Below are 11,172 nucleotides of genomic sequence, written 5' to 3'. Positions count from 1 at the left end.
AACAATCTTCAAATCAAGCAAAAAGTAGTTTAAAAAAATGCTTTTAAAACTACTTATTACTCTTAAAGAGAAGTATTATTAGAATAGAAAAATACTTTATTCATCCCCTAGTCGGGGAAATTCAAAATTAATGAACATTCTAGAAACTATAAGGTTTGCACCACAGGCTTTGCTAAAAAAAAATTAATAAATGAAAAACCCTAAAGAATATGTTAAAGCGCACACACAAAAAAATAAAAAATAAATATATATATATATTATAGAAGTCACTAAGACAACTTAAATACAATCAAAGATGCCATTATTTAGTGGAGCAGGGATCCATAAAATATGCAGTCAGAAGTCAAGTAAAATCAAAATAGGCTCTCGGATAGAAAAATGCTATAATATATTCTTCCTTTTTGGGGGCTTTGATGTTCAGTCACCTTTTAGTTGCCAACAGTACCTTTTGGAACACAAAAAAAACTCTCGGTCTAAAACAGTTAAATGAGAGTCTAAGAGGAAATGGATAGCCTTAAAACAGTAAGATTGTGACATTACTTCTAAACATACAGGGAGGTTTAAATAGCTGTGATGTTCTCACTTCTCTTAGCTCTTCTTTAGTCTGGCATCTGAATTCAATACAATCAGAAGACAATAAATAGATTTTTAGTTGACAAGTGAAGAGTCTGTCGCGCCAAACAAACAGACTCAAGTGCAGGCACAGAACTCGAGAGGAATCAGAGTAATTAGTATTTATGTGTAAGAGGAGTTTGTGAAGGATCGAGAGCTGAATCCGGGAGTAACTCTGTGGGAGGGGGGAGAAAGTTAGAGGGATTTCCAGATTGGTGTAAACAGGCAGGTAAGTGGAACAGGCTGATGAGAGGAAGCCAACCATGGATGTAGATACTGGCATGAGAAAACCAGCGCACGGAGAGTGGATGAGGGAAATTAGGAGACAAAGGCAAGGTAAATACTTGAAAAAACTTGCAAAGACAAAAACCACTGGAGTCAGCCTAATTACCACTATGATGGTGAGACAATCTGGCAGATACTGGTTGCTCCTGCAGCTCCTAAAAAGGTGTCCTGATAAGGGCAGATGAGAAGCAGGAGTGACAGCAGGAACAATCCAGACTCCGCCCCGGGCTCCCAGGAAACCTGCCCAGCCCTACCTAAGACTCCGAAACCAAAGCAACAACACAGCCAAGCATGATCGTGACAGAGCTCGCAATACGGTGTGAGAATATGAGATCGTTTGAAATGATTTCTGCATCTTGAAAAGATAGAATACTCATTTTATTTAAAAAGCGATATGCTGCTCAAAACTCAGTTCCTTTTCAAAAGGTTGTTAGTTTTCTCACAGGAAGCCAGCCAGGGTTTGTTTTGTTATATGCTGGGAAACCAATCACAGTTATCTCAGTTTTCATTTGAGTTGTGACACATTTTTAGACAGTTATGTAGTGAATTCAACTTACCAGATCTACTAGCTTTAATTTCTGCATGGTGTTGCCTTTATCCAGGAATTGTATTAACTGTTGTACACTTGTTCAGCAGCCTGCTATACACAGCTCAACTGAAATGTTATGTACACACAAGTAACCCACAGGGAGCTCTCAGACTCATCTCTTCCTCCAAGAAATCAATACCGGCATTTGTTTTCAGATGTCTTCATTGTGACATGTCTCTGCATGCTTAATGAACTTTCCCTGTTCACTGTTCAAGGTTGTATTGATTCTCAAAATGGCTGCTATTCAGTAAGGATCTCCATTCTGTTGGGGCAGGAAGCTCCATTGATCAAGAAGATTGACAGAGTGCGTTATGCATCTTTTTTGGAACTGAACTGTGCTGGTCACTTTTGAGCTGCTAGCTATTCATCTGCTGTCTTCTGCTGATAGCTGGTTAAGAGAGGTGAAAGGAGGAAGTGCAGTGAATCTTAATCTCATTAAAGGTGGAGAGCCAGCGAAAAAGTCTCCGTCAGCGGTGGACTTGCTCCTCTGCTTTCTTCCTCTGCTGATTCTACCTCTTTTCTTTGGCTTTTAACACCACAAAGGTTGTTGATTTTATGCGTACAGATATTTCATCTGAGGTGGACAGTCGATATATTCATCATCTTTTATTGTGTTTATTTTACTGCACAGCACTTTGGAAACCTTTGTGTTTATTTAAACTGTGCTTTATAAATAAAATGCATTGGATTGGATACTATTGAAAGAAGAGCCACATATGAATGTACTCGTTTCATCACTTTCACCTTTTTCTACACACTATACTTCTTCAAAAACACACCATCAGGATAACAATAAAGTAACATATAGTGCTTTTGTGAGTTACAGAGAAATCTTGTTATTCAATATGCTGTTGCTGTATGTGATTACAACAGGATCAAGGTTTCTGATCATCTGGGTTCATGGTTGTATCTGATTTCTTACCATCTCAGTCACTATAGTCTGCACCAATAATCTACATCTATAAAAAAGAACTTTTATGCGCAACACACTCAAATACTAAACAAATAAAAACAGGTTACTGAAACTAAGTTCCCCCATTCTTTAATGCTATTTAAAGTTATCTTAGATATTACAGTAGATAATAAAAATGTCATCAGTTATGTCATGGTGCGTAAATGACTGGGACCAGAAGTGTTGGAACCTTTTAGTAGCTTTACTCAAAGAAGTACTGAATCGGGTAGTAGTAGGTGAAATCCAGAAGTCTGACTGGTGGGATAGACAGGCATGAGAGGCAGGCAGGTGAGAGTAACAGACAGACGCACACTCCAGGGAGGTAACTAGCAAGCGGCGGAAAGGCTTAAAGTAAGGAAAGCAGACCTCTACTGATTATGATAAAAATGGCTCCCTTCAGCAGCTTTCCCTCAAGTTCTGCACGAGCCTGTTAATGACCCATGAACTACGGTCAGGTTAATTGAGGTGGTGAAACATCTAAAATATTTTAATACATGTATGTGTGTGTATGTGTATACAGCCCAGTGCTAAGCTGGAAAAAAAGATAATCCACATAAACAGTGAGAAACTCTCTTATAAGACACATTTCATCAAAGGGAATTGCATAGGCTGGTTAAGCCAGTTGTACTTGTTGACCTAAGATTAGTAATTATATTAAAAATGTATTAACTTCATGGAAAATAAATTTGTACATTTACAAGTAAGCCCCTCGTAATGGCTTAAATGATTTAATGTACCCATTTTAATTGGTCCCAGGGGCTTTTAGCATTGCTAGGGTTACAGCTGAAAGAGTAAGGCAAAAATTGGCTACTATGCTGTGAGAAAATACACACAGAAGACAATGAAACAAGACCTCAAGGCCTTCTGTAACTATAAAATTATACATTTACAGTGAGGAATACACATGGTCATGGGATTCTACAGCAACAAAAACAGTAATGTAAATCATTCTTCATATTTGCCTTTAGAATACCATTGATGTTACACATTTGTTACACATCTTTCATGTCAATGACCATGTTTTCTTGGTTTACACATCTTTTCTTCCTTTTAAGCTTCTATTAGTTGTTGTCGCTCATCGTGTGGAAAACAATATGGGGCAGTACACTGTCCTCTTAGTGTTATTTTTTCACACCAGACATAAATTGAGACAATTAACTTTATATTAATAACATTCAGTGTTACATTAGATTACCAGTTTCTTGCACTCTCATCCATTGGCAGCAGCACACAACTGTAAACACAGCATATGAACCAACTTTTTCTCTGACTGACACATGTATTTGGTCCAAGTCAAAGCAAAGTTATTGTCCATGGTGAGTTTTGTAGTTTTTTAGCGGGAAGTAGGCAGAAATACCATTATTATGATATACAGTCTTTTGAAAAGGAGTCCACTCTCTTCCAGTTATATGGTTTTCTGTATCAGGATGTGGCAAGATGACATGTAGGCATGGAAAGAACAAGGCATCACACTGGCTTGAATGAGCCGAGAAACAAGATGCCATTTATTTTCAAACATCCACGAAAATGAAAATATAGTGTGGAGAAAGACATTCTGCACATTAATCCTTACAACATAGAGCTGTGCTCCCTCCAAGCAGGCCAACCATATTGTTATTGTATTGGCAGTACACATATATATAGCACGGGACTCCAACTTCTGAGTTAAAACTGGCCAATCAGGTTAACCCTCTAGACAAATTAATTGACTAAATTATTGGCAAATACATTACATTGATACATTTCCAACTCCATTTCCTCAGCTCATACATCCACAAATTAAACAACTTTCAGAACTACTCATTTTTATCTTTCTCAGCACTTATTACATCTTCTTTTAATCACACTCATTATCCAGCTGAAGCTGAGAACACACACAATGACTGCCTATAAAAGAGCTGCTGATGAGACGGCCTTCCTTTTAGAACAAAAGTCCAAGATGGCCTCCTCAAGGAACACTCTGAAGGGTGAGGTATTACAAAAAAAATGCCTTTAACTGTTGAAGCAAATTTTTCTTTCAGAAAGAATCCACACCTTGAAATAAAGTAAAAAAAAAAAAAAGAAAACTGAATGTGTGAGTTTTTTATATCCATCTTTCTACACAAAAGTTTAAAGGTAGTTAAAGAGAAAGCAAATGCTTCTGAACACAGGATTTTTAAAAAAAATTGGTTTTAACCAGATCTTAAGATTAGGCGAACACAATCTCACATGACTTAAAAGCACATGACATATTAAGCCCTGTGATTCTATAGTATGTAGAACCATCTTTATCAGCAACTTGATTTAACTTGAAGTAATCGTATCCTGGATGTAATGTCTCACACATTGCTGAAGGAACCATATAATTCTCTTAAGGTTCCATCACAGTTTACAGTCGAGTTGAGGTCTAGGAATTGTTTCCAGCATGCAAGATCATAAAAGTATTATGAGAGAGAATGCGTGAAGACAAACCAGTTTACTTCAACAAATGGGAGAGAAAAGCAAATCACCAGGAGCTACTTGTAATGCAACATTAATGATAATGATGAGACAGAGATTCATCTGCACGACAGCTTAAACTGCATGTTGAAGATTGGTCAGACGAGTTGATGGTTAAATCTGGTCAAAAATGTGAAAATAGTCTTGAGTACAAACGGGAGAAAGAGAGTACATCCTCTTTCATTTCTGAGGTTTCAGGGGACATAATGAAAAAATCATCAGGTTCTTAGGAGCCTTTAAAATTAGGGAAATGCAAGCTCCTATAGACAACAACTCATGACATAAAACATATCGATATCATATTTTTTTCCCACAAAAACTAAGCCAAATTGATGGAGCAATGTGAAATAAACTAAGTACACCACCACAACTTGATATTGATTGCAGCAGTTAAATGAAGAAATTGTTTTTTGTATGATGTTCTCAGTCTTTCACATCATTGTGGAAGATTTTGGGTCCCTGTTCTTTACAATGTTGTTTCCGCCTTAATTTGATTGAGGTCTGGACTTTGATTGGAACATTGCAATTTCTCAGTTCTTTACTTTTTCAACCATTATGTTGTAGATTTGTTGCTGTGATTGGGAGCATTATCTTGTTGTATGATGCAATTTCAACTGCGCTTTAACCGTTGAACAAATGGTCTCACATTTCACTGTAGAGTGCTTTGTTGTATAGGGATCATGATTGATCTAATGACTGCAAGATTTCCAGGTCATGTGACTGCGAAACAAAAAACAATTATCACCACTTCACGACTGTGCTTCATAATTGGTACGAAGTGCTTGGTTTTTACCAAATGTGGAGCTGTGTGGACTTCTACTCTTAGGTAGATTGGTAACTGTCTTGAATCTTTTTCACCTGTGATTTTTTTTTTTTTACAGTGGATTGTTGGAATGTTGTTTAGAAATGGGCCTCTAGCCTTTCCCAGATTGATAGACAACAACTATTGCTTCTAGAATACCTTTCTGTTGTCTTTCCTCCTTTGCATCGGGTTAATACACCAGACCAGTAAACTGCCAAACAAAGTTGGTCATACTTGCTGATAATCACTTAATCACATACATTTGGTGACATTGAATCAGATTAGGCTGATATCCAGGATACCACTGCTGATGAAACAGTTTGGAGTTGTCGCCTTAAGATAAATTGTACTAGTTATGGCAGCAACCCTTGAATCCATTTGTAGACACCTGAAGTGAAGGAATTCATCAAAATGTATCCAGCAGAGCGGGACAAACTTATGTGCCCTCAAAGGAAGATCACGCTGACAGGCCAAGCAGAACACGACTTGTGTAGTTGCAGAAGAAAAATTTAGGGAATAGGAGTTTGGTACAGGTGGTTAGCACTGTTGCCTCACAGCAAGAGGGTTCCAGGTTCAACTCCTAGCTGGGGCTAGTCCTTTTGCATGTTTGCATGTTCTCCCCATGTATGCGTGGGCTCTCTCCGGGTACTCTGGCTTCCTCCCACTGTCCAAAAACATGCATGTTAGGTTAATTGGTGTCTCTAAAATTGTCTAAAAGGTTGTATTGCAGTAAAAAATAACTATCAAAGGCATGCCCCAAACTAACCTACTTATTAACATAAAGAACTTTTACCAAAAATAAAAGCTACTGCAAAAACATTTCAACCCTGCTACAATTCCTCCACTTAAATAACCCTATCAGGATTTAAACTACAACCGATAGACATGAATTTGTGATGTGATGTGCATGTGCCTAAGACAAAATCAGTGATGTTGTAAGAGCTGATTCATACATCAGGGAAGTTGTCACTTGAAGTTCTGTTTCCATATCGAATTACTAATTAAATATTACTAATTAAAAACCATACTGCTCCACAGGGTTCAGAAATTCTGTGTAGTTTTTTTGAGTCATTATCTATATATCAACTATTAAAAAGAATAAGGAAAATAAAGAGACCAGCTTGAACTTGATTACATGTCTTTCAATTCAAGCTTTTCAACATTAAATCTACCCTGTAATCTACGTGTGTGACTATTCCTAGTTTCATATACCTTAAACTACCTAACAGTCCAATCATCAGCGGCTGTAAGCATGTACAGGAGGGGTGTACCTAATCCGGGTACATGACTCACTGGAGAACCCTCCTGGATGGGCCAGAAAACCCATTTAATAACAACACTGTACACCAGTTAAAAATAGATGCAAAGTTGCAAACGTAATCAACTCTTATTTGTAGATGCATTATTAAATGTGTGATTATTCCCTACCATAAATCGCCACCTTACCATGGTAGAGGGGTCTGAGTGCCCCGGGATCCCACAAGCTCACAAATTTCCTTTGGAATCAATGAAGTATCTACCTACATACCGTATGTACGTATGTTTGCTTGTTGTTAGGGGCAGCTTGCAGCTTAACCCCTTGTATGGTCTACTAATTCAAATTGGTTCTGGGTGAGGGCCAGACGAAGTGCAATTCAAATACCCTTATGATGTTCAGTTCATGAAGCCCAGTTACGTTGCCTGGGTTAGGGAGACCCGTGTCTTAGCCTGTAGCCAGGTTTTGGGTAAAGGTTTGTCGGCAAATATCTGGTGGTCTGATCTTCTTCCATGTAGTACGGTCAAGCACAGCCCAAAAGAGCTACATGGGTCCACCGTCCTGTGGGCCCACCACCTGCAGGAGGCACTGTAAGAGTCAAGTGGAATAGCTGGCAGTCAAAGACAGAGGACTTGGCGGTCCAATCGCTAGCTGCTTAAACTGGCTATTGGGACGTGGAATGTCACTTCACTGGTGGAGAAATAGCCTGATCTTTTTTTTGAGCTAACAACAGCAATAGTCTCTTCTAAACCATCAACTTGTATGTTAGACCCAATCCCAACCAGACTGTTCAAGGAGGTTTTCCCCTTAATTGACACTTCCATATTGGATTTGATCAATCGGTCTTTGTTGATAGGATATGTACCTCAGACTTTTAAGGTTGCTGTAATTAAACCTTTACTTAAAAAACCTACTCTTGATTCAGAAGTGTTGGCTAATTATCGACCTATATCCAATCTCCCTTTTTTGTCCAAAGTTCTTGAAAAAATAGTTGCAGTTCAACTTTGTGATCATTTACATAGAAATAATCTGTTTGAAGTGTTTCAGTCAGGATTCAGAGTGCATCATAGCACAGAAACAGCAGTGGTGAAAGTTACCAATGATCTCCTGTTAGCTTCTGATAGCTTCTGTTACAGAGACTTGAACATGTTATTGGGATTAAAGGAACTGCATTAGGCTGGTTTAAGTCATATTTATCTGATAGATTCCAGTTTGTTCTTGTAAATGAAGAATCTTCCTCACACGTTGGAGTAAGTCATGGAGTTCCTCAGGGTTCTGTGCTTGGACCGATTCTTTTTACTTTATACATGCTTCCATTAGGTAACATTATCAGACAGCATGGCATAAATTTCCATTGTTATGCTGATGATACTCAGCTGTACTTATCTATGAAACCAGATGAAACCAACAGGTTGGTCAGACTACAAGCCTGTCTTAAAGACATAAAGACCTGGATGACTCAGAACTGTCTGCTTTTAAATTCAGACAAAACTGAAGTTGTTCTCTTTGGACCTGAGCGCTTCAGGGAGAAATTGTCTAGTTATATAGTTACTCTAGATGGTATTTCCTTGGCTTCTAGTTCTACAGTGAGGAACCTTGGAGTTATTTTTGACCAGAATTTATCATTTGACGCACATATAAAACTGGTTTCTAGGACTGCCTTCTTTCACCTTCGTAATATTGCTAAAATCAGGAACATCCTGTCTCAGGGTGATGCAGAGAAACTAGTTCATGCATTTGTTACTTCAAGATTGGACTACTGTAATTCCTTATTATTGGGCTGTTCTGATGAGAACTAACAGGAGAGATCATGTTTCTCCAGTTTTAGCTTCTCTTCATTGACTCCCTGTTAAATTCAGAATAGAATTTAAGATTCTTCTTCTCACATATAAAGTTCTTAATGACCGAGCTCCATCATATCTTAAAGATTTAATTGTAAGGTATTTTCCTAACAGAGCACTTCGCTCCCAAACTGCAGGTTTACTTGTTGTTCCCAGAGTTTCTAAAAGTAGAATTCAATTTTATTTAATGGGGCCAGATTACAATAATTGTCATCTCAAGGCACTTAAGTAATATAGTCCAATTCAAGCCAATTGGAATTCAATTCATTGTAATCATAATCCAATTAATTCATATAGAGCCAATTAAAAAATTAATATCCTAGCTAAGGAAACCAACAGATTGCACCGAAACTGGTCTTCAGTCCAATCTCCCGTCCTGAGCGTGCCTGTGGCGACTGTGGAAAGGAACGACTCCCTTTTAACAGGAAGAAACCTCTGGCAGAACCAGACTCAGGAAGGGTGGCCATCCGCCTCGACCAGCTGGGGTTTGAGAAGACAGAAAAGAGGGAAAAGAGGGGGGAAAAACACCATAACGCCATTCAAAGGATATCTGTTGGAACAGGGAAACATACGTTAATAACCACAATAATGTCACATGTACATAAAATCTATTGAGAAATTAAACAGGGGGGAAAAGAGAGCAAAGTGAGGAAAGGTGTGACAGATGAGGTCCCCCAGCAGTCTAAGCCTATAGCAGCTTAACTATGGGATGTTTCAGGATTACCTGAGCCATCCCTAACTATAAGCTTTATCAAAAAGGAAAGTTTTAAGCCTAATCTTAAAAGTGGAAAGGGTGTCTGTTTCCCGGACATTTACTGGCAGCTTATTCCACAAGAGAGGGGCCTGATAACTGAAGGCCTGATAACTGAAGGCCTGATAACTGAAGATAACTGATAACTGAAGATAACTCCCATTCTACTTTTAGAAACTCTGGGAACAACAAGTAAACCTACAGTTTGGTAGCGAAGTGCTCTGTTAGGACAATATCTTACAATGAGATCTTTAAGATATGATGGAGCTCGGTCATTAAGAGCTTTATATGTGAGAAGAAGAATCTTAAATTCTATTCTGAATTTAACAGGGAGCCAATGAAGAGAAGCTAAAACTGAGCTTACAGCACTTGGTATTCCCAAGCGGTGTCCCATCCAAGTGCTAACCAGGCCCAGCCCTGCTTGGCTGCTGAGATCAGGCAAGGTCAAGCATGTTCAGGGTGGTGTGGCTGTATACACTTACTTGCACCTTCATGAACATCAGGCAATCTAGCGGCCAGCCCTACGATGTCAAGTGTCTGCCATGGCACATAATGTCCTTGGGTCCCTTTTATCAAAATTCGAGACTGACCTGGATCGGTATATCTGTCTGGTTGGAAAAAATCGAGTCTGTATCTCACATCATAAACTTCATGTTTGCTGGTGCTGCCATCTTCAGGCAGAGTGATCATTGGGCCAGGGTTGATTTTATTCTGATTGCCATCTTTCGTAATTTCTGCCTGTGCTTTTCCTAAGTTACCTGCGCCGCCATGGGAACTTACTCTTTTCTGTTTCAGATCTTGCATCTCTGTTTGGTTTATTTCTCGCTGTAAATCAACAGTAGAATACTCAAGCTCTGACCAGTATGATTCTCCTCCCAGCATATCGTTAAGTCCTGCGTAGCAGTCTAAAACTTTCTGCCTGTACTACAATATTTAGGAACCATGTCTTGTAATAAAGTTTTGCCTACAGGGGGAGTAATGGTACGATCTTGATTTTGTGATTTTTGGTAATCTGGAGGATGTCCTGTTACTGTCTGACTTGGGCCAAAGACAACCACTGGTCCAGAACATCCATGTTTATTATGTTTCCTTGATGAAGCTTCAGGAATCCTAGGATGTTCGAGGGGTGCCTGGTGATTTTTGATAATATGAGGTTGTCTCTCTGCAATTTGATTTAAATCAAGGAAAGCCTCTGGCTCAGAACATCCTGGGTCATTATGTTTAGTTGATGTGGCTACTGGGGTGCCAGGATGTTCATGTCTGCTTGATGAAGCTGCTAAGTGCCTCAGGATGTTCATGCGGTGTCTTGTGATCTGCTATTTCAAAATCTCCTTGAAGTCCTGCAGAGCCATGCTGATTGATTTTATCCACTTCTACCTGTTGCCTCCTCAGTTCTGCTACACCCTCTCTTTAATTTCTTCTGTGTCAAAGACCTTCACTTTTAAACAAGTTTAAAACTTTTAATTCAAGCTCTCTCTTTTTCTGTCTCTTTTTGCTTTATCTCTTGGTTTATAATCTCTTATTCTCCATTCCATATCTTCACAGGCATCCACATCAAAACCGCCTTCTTTTGGCCATGGCGAGGGTCATCTTTTTGTTTGTTTTTC

At 38.8% G+C, this 11,172-nt stretch overlaps 1 pseudogene; it reads right to left on the bottom strand.

The window, feature by feature from the left end:
* Positions 1–9,922: 9,922 nt before the first annotated feature.
* On the bottom strand, positions 9,923–10,041 carry LOC140283272 (5S ribosomal RNA; annotated as a pseudogene).
* Between the last annotated feature and the right edge of the window lie 1,131 nt (positions 10,042–11,172).

This window comes from Leuresthes tenuis, unplaced genomic scaffold (genome assembly GCF_036924035.1).
Source record: "Leuresthes tenuis unplaced genomic scaffold, fLeuTen1.0.hap1 SCAF_23, whole genome shotgun sequence".
Taxonomy (NCBI): Eukaryota; Metazoa; Chordata; class Actinopteri; order Atheriniformes; family Atherinopsidae; genus Leuresthes; species Leuresthes tenuis.
This window is presented reverse-complemented; position numbering and strand designations above follow the sequence as displayed.